The following is a 14,078-nucleotide window of genomic DNA, read 5'->3' as shown; positions in this document are numbered from 1 at the left end:
CTGAGATGGTGACACTGCACTCCAGCCCAGGCGACAGAGCGAGACTCCATCTCAAAAAAAAAAAAAAAAGACAAAGAGGGAGTCTCAGGTTCTGCTTGAAACTTTCAAGGAGGAGGGGGCCCTCACTGTTGCCCTATTAGAAAGGGCTCTGGTGCATTGGACTAAAGTCTGCCTCCCCCCAAACACTAATTTCCCTCAGCCCCAGCCACACAAGTTGTACTGCTCACCTGTGCTGGGGGCGCCCTGCTTAGAGCTCTCCTGTGCCGCCGTCCGGTGAGTTTTTGCCTTAATAAATAAGGCACCTACTACAAAGGTCCTCTTGGTTCTCAGTATTCTTTGTGCCATGTGCCTTTCTCAGACTCTGAATGATGTGTTATTCTACCAGAAAAAAAATGCCTGGGGCCAGGTGCAGTGGCTCACGCCTATAATCCCAGCACTTTCACAGCAGGCAAATCACCTGAGTTAAGGAATTCAAGACTAGCCTGGCCAACATGGTGAAACCCCATCTCTACCAAAAATACAAAAATTAGCTGGGCGTCGTGGCACACGCCTGTAATTCCAGCTACTCACGAGGCTGAGGCAGGTCAATCACTTGAACCTGGGAGGTGGAAGTTGCAGTTAGCCAAGATCATGTCATCGCACTCCAGCCTGGGCGACAGAGTGAGACTCCGTCTCAAAAAAAAGATGAGCCAGCTGTGGTGTTGCGTGCCTGTAGTCCCGGCTACTCATGAAAATCACTTGAATCCGGGAAGCAGAGATTGCATTGAGCTGAGATTGCACCACTGCACTCCAGCTTGGGTGACAGAGCAAGACTTAACCGGGCATGGTGGCATGCACCTGTGGTCCCTACTGAGAAGACTGAGGTGGGAGGATCCCTTAAGCCGGGGAACTCAAGGCTGTAGTGAGCCAGGATCATGCCTTTGCACTCCAGCCTGAGTGACAAAGCAAGGCCCTATCTCAAAAAAAAAAAAAAAAAAAAAGACATCTTGGGAAGTCCACGGTTTTGGACTAAACCACAGTGTTCCAGTCCGAAGTCTGTTCTTCTCATTAACCTTTTATTGTAACTAACTTGGACTGGGGGGACACATTCTGAGGTCAGGCCTGCTCCAAATAGCCACACTTGGATCTCAAGGACCCCCTTCACATAAAACAGATGTATTTGCTGAAGTTGGTCATCTTCTTCCCCTGGAAAGATGGCCCCTGTTCAGAAGTCAACAGGAGCCCCCCGGTTGTGTAACTGATAGGCTCTGTAATGTCAGGAAAATCTATAATCCCTGCATACCTCATTTCTCCCACCCAGCTCTGAAGGTGGGAAAGAGGGGAACAGCACCCTATAGCATGGTAGAAAAATAGCATGGGCTTCCGACTTGGACACATTCCCAGCTCTGTCCCTTACCAGCTGCTGGAGTTTGGATAAGTGGTCCAGCTCTCTGAGCATCACTGTCCGCACCTGGCTTGCCGGGATTTTCAGTGGGAACATGTGCAGAGCACTTGGCAGTGACGCAGGAACTCAACCAAAGGCAGAGATTTTTTTTATAACCATGTGTTTATGTTAAAACCCTATCGTGGAATGAATGATTCTGTGAAGTTTTACTGCTGTGTACTAATTCCCAGTTTCTAATAATCAACTGGTATTTGAGCTCTTCCTAAAAACCCAGCACTGCTGCTTGGTCACCTGAGAGGCTTAAGAGAAGCAGCAGACTCTCCCTGTTCTTCAGGAAGCTCAGGGTCTAAGATAGTAAGGTTGGAGCACATGACATGGCTAGTGGAGTCTGAAGACATCCATGCCTGTTCACTAGGCAGGGGACAGAAGAGTGACCGTAGAGACTGGGCCCTCTTGGAGTGTTTTCTGGGGAAGGCATGTGGAGGGGAACCCAAAGGGTGAGTGAGATCTGAGTGACAGATAGTGGGTGGGAGTTGGGGTAGCTAGACAAGCAGGAGCTGAAGACCCAAAGCAGGAGGGAGGCTGTCACCTCAAGAGAAGATCAACTTGAGGCCAAGGCATCTTGTTTGGAATTTTTGCCCCAGGAACAGGGTTTGGTTTTGTGTTTCTTGGATGTGATTTGCAGCCGCTGTCGTAGCTTATTAAGGTACCTCCTGTGCATCTCACTCTACCTACTGTGTAGACTATTACTGGTCTTCGTACCCAGCAGAGAAGACATTTCCTCATTTTAGGCTGAGCAAACTGAGGCTCAGGGGACCCTGACTTGGTGAAGGTCAGAGCTGGGCCGTAAATGTTGAATTTTCCTACTCCAAAGCCTATGGCTTGAGAGAACACCATCTGCGAGCCATGCTTCTCTGCATTTGGGGCCTGCTCCTGGATGTCTGCCTGTCGGGGAGCTGCCTTGGTTTGGTCTCCTAGTCAGGGCTCAGATATTGTAAGGCGTGGACCTGTGGTCTTCTGGGTTGTCATGGAGCACTGCAAAGCTTCTGTTGTATATATTGATCTCTGCCCTCTTGCTCCTCTTTTTCCTAACATCATGCCCCTTCTGTATACCGGAAGATTGAAAACAGTGTTATCCATTTGTCTGTATTCCCATCCTTCGACCCTGACAACAGGCATGTTCACAGCACAGACATCCCTGTTTTTGACCTACTTTAGGTACCATGGTTGGGAGCTCAACCTTAGAGGAATGATGCATCAGGAAGCGTGACTTCCTGGCCTCGCTGCCTCTGACTGATGGGAAGAGACATTCGTGCTGGGGCCACCGAACCCTCTGGGGCTGGCACGTTAATGTCTGAGTGTGAAAAGCCAGATGCTTTAGTGTATTAAAAAGTAAAGAATGACTCATTTGGAAGCTAACCCTGCTTAGAGAAGAGGAGGACTGCCCTCTGTGACCCTGACAGATGACTTTTCCTCTGTGCTCCTGTGAGCCTGCTTGCTCCACAGCATGGTATGCTGAAAATTAATGACCTGAGCCTCAGTTTACTCATCTGTAAAATGAGGATAATTCCTACATGGTCCTTTGCACAGATGAGGTGTTGCATAATCTTGCACAGCTGCTAGCATGTCATAGGTATCATTAGCTACAGTGATAATACCACTACACAGGACTGTGGGTGAATTTAAGTAAGAGTGAATTCTTGGCTTCCCACCCAATAATACCCCACTTTGAGTTCATACTGTGCCTTAGTCTATGAATGTGCCAATGAGATGGCTTTCTTTTCTATTAACCAGATCTGAGAGGCAGGATAGAAAGAGGAAACTGGGCTTTGGGTTTGAAGTCTTAGTCTGTGATACCCTAACAACCAAAATGAATGATGTGAATGACAGCAAGATCGATCTTACTGAGTGCCCATCCTGTGTCAGGTGCCATGACAGGCAATTTACTTGAAGAATTCTTCACTCTTCACAGCAGGCCCCCAAAGGGAAAAGAGTTGCCTGCCCATTTTCTAGTTTAAGAGAAGGAGACTCAGATCATGGAAATAGTAAGTGGCAGAGCTTGTGTTTGAACCAGGACTGTCTGCCATAGAGCCTGTGCACTTCCCTGAGAGAGCACTGAAGTGAGGATAAACCTTGTGGTTAGCAGACTTCCACATTTCCTAAGACAGTGTAATTTTAAAAGCTGGGGAGGCAGGTCTGGGAGGGAAGCAATTTTTAAAACCATTCCTACTTACTTTCACATCATTCCATCAAAGAAATTATGCTTAGACCAGGCATGGTGGCTCATGCCTATAATAACCACAGCACTTTGGGAGGCCAAGGCAGGAGGATTGCATGAACAAAGCCAAGCGTTCAAGACTAGCCTTGGCCACATAGCAAGAACCCCATCTCCCAGCTACTTGAGAGGCTGAGGCAGGAAAATCACTTGAACCTAGGAGGCATAGGTTGCAGTGAGCAGAGATCGTGCCACTGCACTCCAGCCTGGGTGACAGAGCTAGACCCTGTCTCAAAAAAAAAAAAAAAAAAAAAAAATTTAGCCAGGTGTAGTGGCATGTGCCTATGATCCCAGCTGCTCAGGAGGCTGAGGCAGGAGGGTTGCTTGAACCCAGGAATTTAATGCTGCAGTGAGCTATGATTACACCACTGTACTCCAGCTTGGGTGACAGAGTGAGACCCTGTCTCTTAGAAAAGAAATAAAAAGGTAATGACATTTTGACATCAACAAAGTAGGAAGGCCATCCTTTTAGAGTAAGAGATAATCCCAAGGTATTCTGGGCCTGCAGGCTGAGGAGTAGGGAAGGAGGTGAACACATGAGCCATCCTTGTCCTTAGCACCATCCTCCTCTGCATGTTCCCCTCAGATCTCCCAGGCTTCTGTTCTCCAAGCTGCTGATGGCCTTAATGAGAGTGCTTCAGTTTCTCGGTCTCCTTAAACAGACCAGACACCTGCCTGACTGGCAGACCATTCACTGCCTAGTTGGCACCATGTCCCCCTCTGTTCCCCAAGCACTAGACCTGTACACAGGCACGTAAGCCTTCCATGAGCCTTTTTCTGAGTGAGGCTATTTATAAATGAAGGGATTAGATGGGTTTTAAACTCCACTTAAGCTCGTCTTGTCTTCTCTAGGAAGGGATTTTACATTACATAGTTACATGTCAAAAGCAAGGGCTTTGGAATGAGACTGCCCTGAGTTAAACCCTTTTCTTTATCACTTACTGGCTGCGGGGCTGTTCTCTCTGAGCTTCAGTTTCTCATCTCTAAGACTAGGGGGGCAGTAACCCCTATCTCTTAGGGTTACTGGGGTGAAGTAAGGCAATGGATGTAAAAGACTTGATCCTTTAACCGTGATTGGAAAGCAGTGCTGCTTTACTAGGTTGTTACCTCCAAAGCACTTAGAACTTGCCTGGCACATACAAACTGCTCCATAAGTGGTTGCTGTTATGCCAGTTATAGAGAAATACGAAGGTGGGATGCACTGAGAGAACTTGGCCCAAGAGCTGAAATGAGAAAGGTAAGGATTCATAGCAGATTTTCCCAGATCATTGACACCTGCCACCCCCAAGATCATCTGAGATGCAAGCTATCGGAACCATTGCTGAGCCAGCTTTGAAAGCACTGAACGAAGACTGACATAGTGCAGAGACTTTGGGCGGTGAAGCTGGAAAACTTGGGATTAAGTGCTGGTTCTACTCTGCTCAGCAACTCTGGTGTGGGGCAAGTTGCTCCATCTCTCTGGGCCTGTTTTCTTGTTAAAACTGGCCAAATCCATCCTCACAGGAATCATGGCAGGTTCATTACATCCCCTTTTTTCATTATGCTTAGCAGGTGTGATTTTTGCCCTCAGGGGGTGGGCTCTGTGGTCAGGGGTAGGGCTTCCACAGAGCGGGATGAGAAAACCCTCAGTCGAAGCTGATAGCCAGGCAGTCAGGCACAGCCTGAGCGATCAGAGAGCTGAGATGTGGCATTTGCTAGGATGAAGTGCCACAAGCCTAGGGCCTCCCCCGGGACCCACTGGGGCTGGAACCTATACCCTTTATAGGTCTGCTGCTCAAACCCACAACCGTGTGGTCTGAGCTATTCCTCTTCATAGCTGCAGAAAGTGCTTCCATTACCTTCGGCGAGCTTACTGTGCTGTTGGCTCCCTGGGAAAAGTGCTCCTTCTCCGATGGCAGATGGGAAAAGAACCACCAGCCAAGATCCTCTCCGCAATAGAGAGCTCTCTTATTTTCCTTCCTTGCGCTCACAAGAGAGAACCAGACTCAGACCTGTGGGCTGTTCTGAGGCTTCCAACAGGAGGGCCGGAGCCAGTGCCAGAGCTAGAGGGAGGGTGGAGGAGCCTTTGGGAAATGTCAGCCTCACTTCCTGGCATAGGACCCAGTGATTACAGCGGTCATTACAAGCTGGTGTCTCAGGAGTTCTTGCAGAGTGCTGTGCTGTTGGTCTGACCTTCTGCAGTCATCACACGATGTTCTGCTAGTTTTTATGTAAAAAGGAACCTCTGGCTTCTGAAGCCGCCTCTTTGCCAACACTGCTTTTCAGCTGCCATGTGCTACCTTCCTGCTGATGGGCATCCTTTTCAGGAGTTTGTCCTCAGCTAGGGCCCTATGCAGGGAGGGAAGAAAAGAATGCTGGAAAGTCATAACTGGTCCCAAAGATTATTTTAGCACATCACACGTGACCGTATAATTTCTCGTCGTATTTCACAAGGTCTTAATGCCTCGATGGTGAGGGCCCACCCTAAATACCCTCTTCCCCCATCTTCGGGTTGATCTGCTGTGTCTACGGAAAGCACAAAGAGAAAGCAGTAGGCATGCTAAATAGAGCTGGAGTTGGAGATGGCTGCTGAATCATCAGGGAATATGTTTATGATGATTTTCTTTTTCCGTGTCAAAAACTGGATACAAGACCTTCAAGTGGATTTTTTTCGAGAGGAATTAACAGGCTGAGGAACAGAAGCAGCAGAGTAAAAGGCTGGGCCTGAGAAATCCTATGTTTTCTTTCCAGATAAGCCACACCCACTTCCTTCCAAATAGACGCTGGGTCACCCGCTCCCTGGGCAGTGGAGCAGGGAATCGCACAGTCTAACCTCCCGTTTGGCAGTGTAGAAGCTCTCCCTTGTCCACTGGGCGTGGAAGAGTCAAGACAAGACCCCACATCTGGACCTTTCTGTTGGAGCTGCCAGCTTTTCTTGTTCATTAAAGTACCCATTTTTCCTATTAAAAAGTAAAATGAGACATTGGTGTGTGTTGAATAATAAAAATCAGAAGTAGGGGAAGAAGAAAATCCGGTCACAACAAGCACAACATTTTGTTGTATTTCTTGTCAGATGTTCCTACCCTGGAGTGTTTGTGTTTTTCGTAGTTATGGTCATGCTGTGTGCTACACCATTTTGTACCCTACTCTCTTCCACCTACCCAAGGGAAATGGTTTTGCCATCATCTTCAAAATGCCACGCAACAATCTCATTTTCTCTGTAGTATATCAGTAAGGTAAAGGATCATTTGCTTAATCTTTATTTTTGGACTAGTGAGTTAGTGCCTTATAATTTAAATAATACTTCAGCGAACTTCTTTATCCATAAAGTTCTTTTCATATTTAGGTTTATCTGTTAAGCTTGACTTTCAAGAGTGGAATTTTAGGGAGCCACCAATCTAAACACCTTTGAAGCCCTAAAAATAGCACCAGACTTCCCTTCCTCCAGCAGTGTGGGGAGGACCCTTCTCGTGGTACCCTCACCAGCAGAAGCACTTTTGGTGGTTGCGTGGCTGAGAACCACGGCCTGTTTCAGATTTAACACATTTATAGTCTCCGGCTGGGGACAGTTGGCTAGGAAGGGGAGGACTCATTGAGTATGCTTATACCTTCTGTGGGCCAAGAACCTGATAGTCATCCCCCTCAGACCTCAACAAAGAGCCCCCAGTGTTCAGAGGAAGAAACTGAGGCCAACAGGAAGTACATTATCCGATACTGTCCTGTCCTGCTGCCTCTTGAGAGGACTACCCAGGTCACTCGCCAGGAGCTGAGGACAATGAGCTGGTGTTGTCAGACTGCGCAGGTGGCAAGTCATGGCAGCCACAGTGCTGGCTCTTCCTCACAAAGAAAGGAAGCTGCTAGGGGATTGTTCACACACAGTGAAAGACTTGTCTGCTTTGGTCATTCAGGCTGAGAACAGGCACTTTAGAACCTCCTTAGATGCGCCACGGCGGGCGGATCACTTGAGCCCAGGAGTTCAAGACTGGCCTGGACAACCTGACAAAAAACCGTCTCTACTAAAAGTGCAAAAATTGGCCTGGCATGGTCGTGTGTGCCCTGTAGTCACGGCTACCCAGCTGAGGTAGGAGGATCACTTGAGCGCAGGACTTCAAGGCTGCAGTGAGCTGTGATCAAGGCACTGCACTCCAGCCTGGGCGACAGAGCAAGACCCTGTCTCCAAAAGCCTCGATGATTCCATGTGCAATGAGACTGGAGCACTGTTGCCCTAGATGGCCCGCCCTGCCCAGGACAGCACTATACTTAGCACTGATCCGATAGCTCAGAGCGGGGGCTGCCCAAGACTAATCTCTGTGGGCCCTTGGATTCTAGGCCTCCAATAGAAAAAGCCCCTGAAGGACGGGCTTGTCTTATTCCTGAGGACTGGGACTAAGGCAGTTTTCAAATAATAGCGAATACTAATAGGATCAGGCCCTCTTCTCGGTTTTACATTCATTTAATGTTCATCTAATCTTCATAATAGTCTGTGACGCAGGTACAGGTGATGAGACCAGGGAACAGAGGACTTAAATCCCCCCACTGCACGGCAGCAGACAGTGCAGGCCCAGTCTAGCAGTGCTCCTGGCTGTGGGACTCTGGCCTTTCTTAAGACCTTAGCAGATAGCCTGCTTCAGGTTCTCAGAGGCCTGAGTTTCATTCTTCTCTTTAAAATAAGATAACTAAACCGAGAGAGGGTTGCTGTGGTGTTTCTAACAAACTGCACAGTTAGCCACAGAGAGTGGGGAAGAAAGTATGGGTGGAACCAATGCTGGCAAGGTCCATGGGGACAGAAAATCCAGGGTGGGCCCTGCTGTGTCTTTTCCTGATAGTACGGGGAAGTCAGGATTCACGATCGGTTTGGCAGCTGGAGCCAGCATGCTTGGGTTCCCAGCCAGTGTCTGCCCCTTAGTTATTGTGACCTTGCATAATTTACTTAGCCTGAGCCTCAGTTTCCCATCTGAAAAATAAGCATGTGTGTCTACACCTGGGAGGTTGAGACTAGATTTACCCCGTCTATTTAGAGTGCTCCCCCGCAATCCCCAGCACACACAGCTTCAGCATTCCTCTGGGTTGGGAGCTGGTGCCCAGGCCTGCTGACCAATATCTACTCCTTACATGCCTTCTGTCTTCCAGGTCGATCCCTCGGGACCCACAGTCTCACCACGTCTCCTACAGAGGACGGCAGAGGGTACAGGTGGTGGCTTGGCCGGTTGGCGCTCTCCTGACAGCTGGATCTCCGGCAATGTGAAGCTTTTGTTTGGCTTACCCCCTTTTCCTTTTAGTTTTGCTTAATTTTTCTTCTCCTTCTTTTTTTTGGTCTTTTCTTTTTAATTTAAACCATTGAGACTTCAGAAGAACAGGAAGCAATGCTGTGGTGTGGACAGGCACCAGTTTCTTTGAAGAAATTCAGTATGGATAAGGCATATGCATAAATTTCACTTTTAATTTGTATAAGGGGTTAGGGAGCTATTTTCAGTTTTGTCCTTCACTTTCCCTCTGTCTTCCTTCTTTATGTTTCTCTCAGTTCTACTTATGACACCTCACTTCCCCAGGGAAGGCCTGCCTCCCCACAGGGAATCTGGGGATTTCTCCTGGAACGGGGCATGAGGACATAAGGAGGCCTCTGGGCCACACCTCCCTACCAGATGCAGGAACTCCTGGACTCCTTGGTGGGCTAGCCCTTGCTAGCCTTGGGCCTGAGAGAGAATCAAAAGCGAAGAACCACCTGGAAGAGGAAGACCAGGGTTTGGCCAGAACTAAAAAGGTCTCAACTCTGGGCTTTGTTCTCTTTAAGCTATTGGGAGCCCCAGGCCACACCAGGACTTAGAGCGGTGGGAATCCATTTCTCTTCCACCCTGTGTTGCAGGGAACTGGGAGGGAAGGGTGGAGAGTGACCGTCTCGCACTTGCTGGTGGTCGAGCGGCCATCCCCCCACTCTGTAAACCTGCCTTTCTGTTGGGAAAAACTGTTGTGCCAAACTCTGGGACACAGCTGGGTCTTCAGCAGGCTTCTGTCACTGCTGTGAGGTCAGCACCCCTCACCTAACTGCCTCCTGGATCGCCATCTCCCTAGATGTGTCCCGTAGTGTCCACGTGTCACAGAGACGGCCTGAGGCCATTAGATCTGGTTGCGACTTTGTCATGATAACAGGGTGTCCTGAACTGGCTGCCATTGTGGTGTCCTCACAGTGCAGGGCGTGCCCTGTGTGCTGGGGTCCATGGTGTCGTATCAAGCGCCATTCCCCTCACCCCCAGAGACTGTTAGGTGCCTGTCCTCAGCGTAGACATATCTGATGTGAAAATAGCAGACCTGCCCAGAGCAGGAAGTGTGGGGCTGGGTAGACCCGCTGCAGCGTTACGGTCCCATTTGTGGGCTCACCACCTGCAGCTGCCACTGCCACCGCCGCCGCTGCCTGTCGCAGCCATGCTTGCACTCTCTCCAGCAACCCTCTCACACCTCCCTAGGGAAGCCTCCCCGCCCCTGGGCTGCTTCTCTGAACCCATCTGTTCTCCCGCTGCAAGAAGGGGCCCCGTGTTGTCCCTCTGGACTGGACGGGACTGGCCACTCCGAAGACTTTTCACCCCATTATGGCCAAGTAGTATAGGGTCCCTGGGGAGGAGCAAGGGAATCCCTTTGTGTTCGTTTTTGTATTTTGTTTTACCTTAACCAGCATTGGATGGATAGGGGAGAGGGTTGGAGGGCATTTCAGTTTCTGTGTGACCAAGGCAGGGGCTTTTACTTGCTAAGCAGCAATCTTTTGGCCCTGAGAATTTGGGAGAGAGCAGTGCATCAGGCCAGGCTTGGCAATATGTTTGCACACATTCTTTCAGCCTTCTCTCAACCCCCTCAACACCAAGCTTTCTTCCTTCTTGTGGACGGAGAGTTGGCTGCTGTTAGCAGGATCCCATGGTGATAACCAGGCCCTTCCTTTCCCGGGCTGAAACCCATTGTGACTGCCTGTCTCTCCTGTCTCCGACTTCTCAGGCAGTCTCCTGAGTGCACTGAGTTGTAGCCAAGAGGTTGGGAACAGTGGCATCCCCTAATTGCAGTGCACCTACCTTCTCTGCCCGCCACCCTGCCCTCCCTTGGGGGCAGCTGTCTCTGTACATGAGCAAATGGGAAAAACAGTCCCCAAACCCAGCACCCCCCTCTCCCTGGCTGCAGCCCATGCTGTAACATCCCTAATGAGCTCCAGCCTAACGAGCCCCTTGCTTTCTTTTTCTTCCCTACCCAGGTCTCGGAGCTCCAACTAAATAAGTTCTTGGAGCCATCGTGCTTCCCCATTGTTATTTTTCTTGCTCTCAGAGTATCCCCTGTAGGTGACAAGTGGGCAGCCTGGTAGGAGTCGCCAGCCTCCATGCCCCCTTACCTTCCAGGACTCCCAGCCAGTTCTTGCTTAGTGGCACGACCTCTTTCCGTAGTGCAAATGCAGGCCAGCTCTTTAGCCCCAAGTGCCTGCCCCCCCCTCCCTCCCCTGCTTTCTCAAACACTTGCCCACCTCAGGCACACAGTTCTCAGTAGATGTGGGCCCTGCCATGGTGAGAACTGGCTGTGGCTCAGCCCCGAGTAGCACCTGTAGTCTCAGTGCCACTCCACTGTCCCCGTGTGGATCAACTTCTCACTGTCACGTCCCCCCTCCTGCCTCTTCACTGGGTCTCAGGCTGCTGGCAGCTCTCTGGTGCATCATCTCAGCACCACCAAGTTTATAGGACCTGCCCAAGTTCTAGGAGTTTTCAAACCTTAAAACGGCAGTCATTCGTTCTCCTTGGCTCTGTGGCAAGGATAGCCCACTGGAGGGGGCTCTTGACCTCGGCTGTTAGGGATCTGAGCTTGGGTTTCCCATCAGAAGAATCAGCAGGACAGATTGTAGTGCCTTATTCCATTGTCCTCTCCTGACCAGGCTCCTGGCTCAGCTGGAAGTGCGTGGCTTCTTTCTCCCTGTCTGTGTCCTCTGTCACTTGCTCTTTCACCAGCTCTCATTCCCAGTGAGCCATCGGGGAGGGATCACCCCCTCACCTCCCACACCCTCCTTCTGAGGGCTCTAGCCAGGTCTGCAGCTCCCCACCATCACCAGGGCACTCACTTGCGGCTACAGCCCAGGACAGAAAAACTGTGCTTTGGACAGGTGCGCACACTGCCTCTTACCTCTAGCCAGGAGGATGCTTCAGTCTGTTCATTCGAGACTGGCCCCATCTGAACCCTTTCTGGGCACTGGGGACTAAGGTTGCAGGCCTTAGCCTCGTCTCATCCCAGAGGCATTGGGTCAGGAGAATGAGAACTTTTTTTCCTCCCACCTGGACATAGTTTGCCCCTATGGCAGCCTTTCTGAGGGAGTATATTAAATGTTTACTTAAGAAACACCCTGTTTACAGCCAGAGGACAAACACACCCAGCACTGGGTGGAGATTTGACTCTGGACAGGGCCTGGCCTCCTTGGTGGCACTGCCGGGGGAGGCCCCAGAGCGAATGAGGGCAGAGATGCCCAGGGCAGGGGCGAACACCCTCCGCTCCCTCTGCTCCCGACCCTGTGGTGCTAGGACCACTCCCCACCTTCCTCACGGCCTCCTCGCCCTGCACATTCCCCGCCTCCACATTCCCTTCCTCCAGGATCTCAGCTCCTTAACATATCAGTTGTCTTCTAGCCTAGAAAACCAGTGTTTGGAGCAATAAGATGATTGTTTTTGCTTGAATCTTTTTCTAAGAGAAGGAAAAGAGCTGGCACTGTGGGAATTTTCTTTCTTTTTATGCCGTTGGCTGTTTACCTTCTTAGAAGACATCTTAATACATGAATGTCTGGGATTTAGCCTTGGGGTATCTTTTGGAAACTTAGAAAAGCAGAAGTCAGCTTGCCACCCCCTAAGGAGGGACCCTAACTTTCTGCCCTTCCCTGGATCCGTATGGCTCCTTTCAGTCCTGCCCACCAAGTGCAGCTCCCGCTCTCCATCCTGCCCATGCGCCCCTCCTTCCCACATCTGGGGCCATTGGTGGCTCTTAGGCTAGGTGGGTCTCAGAGTGTCCCTCCCCTCGACTGGTTTTCCCTCCTAGGCCTGTAGGACATAGCTCCTGGGAGTCTTCTCGGCCCTGGCAACCTTGGAAAAGCTAAGCTGGCATTTTTTAGCTCTTTAGGCCACTGGGTTTTGGAGGCAGAAATCCAGAGATAACTGGCTCTGCCAGCCTCTCATACTGGGCTGTGGCACAGCCTTCGAGACAACACAGGTGCATCTCTGATCCTGCCCTACTTGGGCTTTGAGGGCTTCTGTCTGGAGAAATGCCCTCAGAGGGTAACCACTAGGTGTGGCAAAGAATTGGCCAGTGTTAGCATCTACAGCCATCACCGAGAGAGGAGTCCGCTGCCGTCGCCTGCCTAAGGTTGCAGAGGGCATCAGCAAGGAGGCCACCCTGGTGGTTCTCTAGGACAGGCCACAGGAGGAAGGGAGCCTCTTCAGGGGCACTGGAATCTTTTGTGCCAGGGGCTTCTTTTCATCAGAGCCAGGGAGTACATTTCAGTGACTTCTGAAACATTGGTGTGGGATAGGCATGAGCATGAGGGAGGTTTTAAGCCAGGCACAAAGTTAGTTTCAAATACTAGTTAATGAATCTATTTTTCTTCATTTCCTTTTTTTGCACAGAAGCTGGTAATCTAGGACCTACGTGTGAACAACTTTATATGAATATTTTTTGTACTTGGTTTACTTGGGTTGGTATGATACATTATATTTAAGTTCCTTGAACACTGTGGATCCCCCTAATGTGTATGAATGACTGAGGCTTTGTAAATTAAGGGACGTTTGTGTGAATAAAGTTATTTGATGGGGTCAAAGAAGCCATATGTGATTTTACAAAAAGAGTGTTTTGTGTTTTGTTTGTGCCCTGTTTGGGAGGAGGAGGCCAGCCCATGCTGCAGCCCCCATCCCAGCTGGTGGGTGGTGTGAGAGAAGGATCCTTGGCCACCTCCATGTCCCTGTGCTTGAGGAAGCTGCCTGGTGGCCTTAGACTGGCCTTCCCATTCTACACCTGAGAAACCAGCACTTGGAAGTGGAAGAAGCTCTCTGAAATCGTGCAGCCACGACTGGGAATCCTGGATCCAGACAGCCTGGTCTGTCCTTCCAGGGGGTCCAGGGCCTAAGCAGACATTGTGGGCCTCTCCTCCACATATCCCAGGAGCCCCCTCAATCCCCAGTCCTGTGGTTCTGCAGTTCTACTTTGAGAGAGTTTTAACGAAGAGCTAAAATGGGTGGGTCTCCATACCACAGCAGCAAGGGTGTAAGGACCAAGTTTTGGAAAAGCTCAGCAGAGAGGTTGGTTCCATCAGAGGTCAGCTCAGTGGCCTGTGGTTAGTAACATCCACGTCCGAAAAGCAAGGGATCCAATGAAGCCAGGCCATCCTGGTTGGATTGGGAATGAAGTAGTAAATAGCCACTTCACAGGACTAAAGGTTTTTCT

General features: G+C 50.1%; 1 protein-coding gene across 2 annotated transcripts in view; it reads left to right on the top strand.

Annotated features, from left to right (window-relative positions):
• Positions 1–13,480, top strand: part of STK35 (serine/threonine kinase 35) — a 45,610-nt gene extending 32,130 nt beyond the window's left edge. The window contains exon 4 of one of the 2 annotated variants that reach the window (XM_003941040.4): positions 8,769–13,480. The gene's annotated coding sequence lies outside the window, so the exon portion shown is untranslated. The other variant, XM_074406337.1, reaches the window with a different exon arrangement.
• Positions 13,481–14,078: the final 598 nt, after the last annotated feature.

Source organism: Saimiri boliviensis, chromosome 9, assembly GCF_048565385.1.
Source record: "Saimiri boliviensis isolate mSaiBol1 chromosome 9, mSaiBol1.pri, whole genome shotgun sequence".
Classification (NCBI taxonomy): Eukaryota; Metazoa; Chordata; class Mammalia; order Primates; family Cebidae; genus Saimiri; species Saimiri boliviensis.
This window is presented reverse-complemented; position numbering and strand designations above follow the sequence as displayed.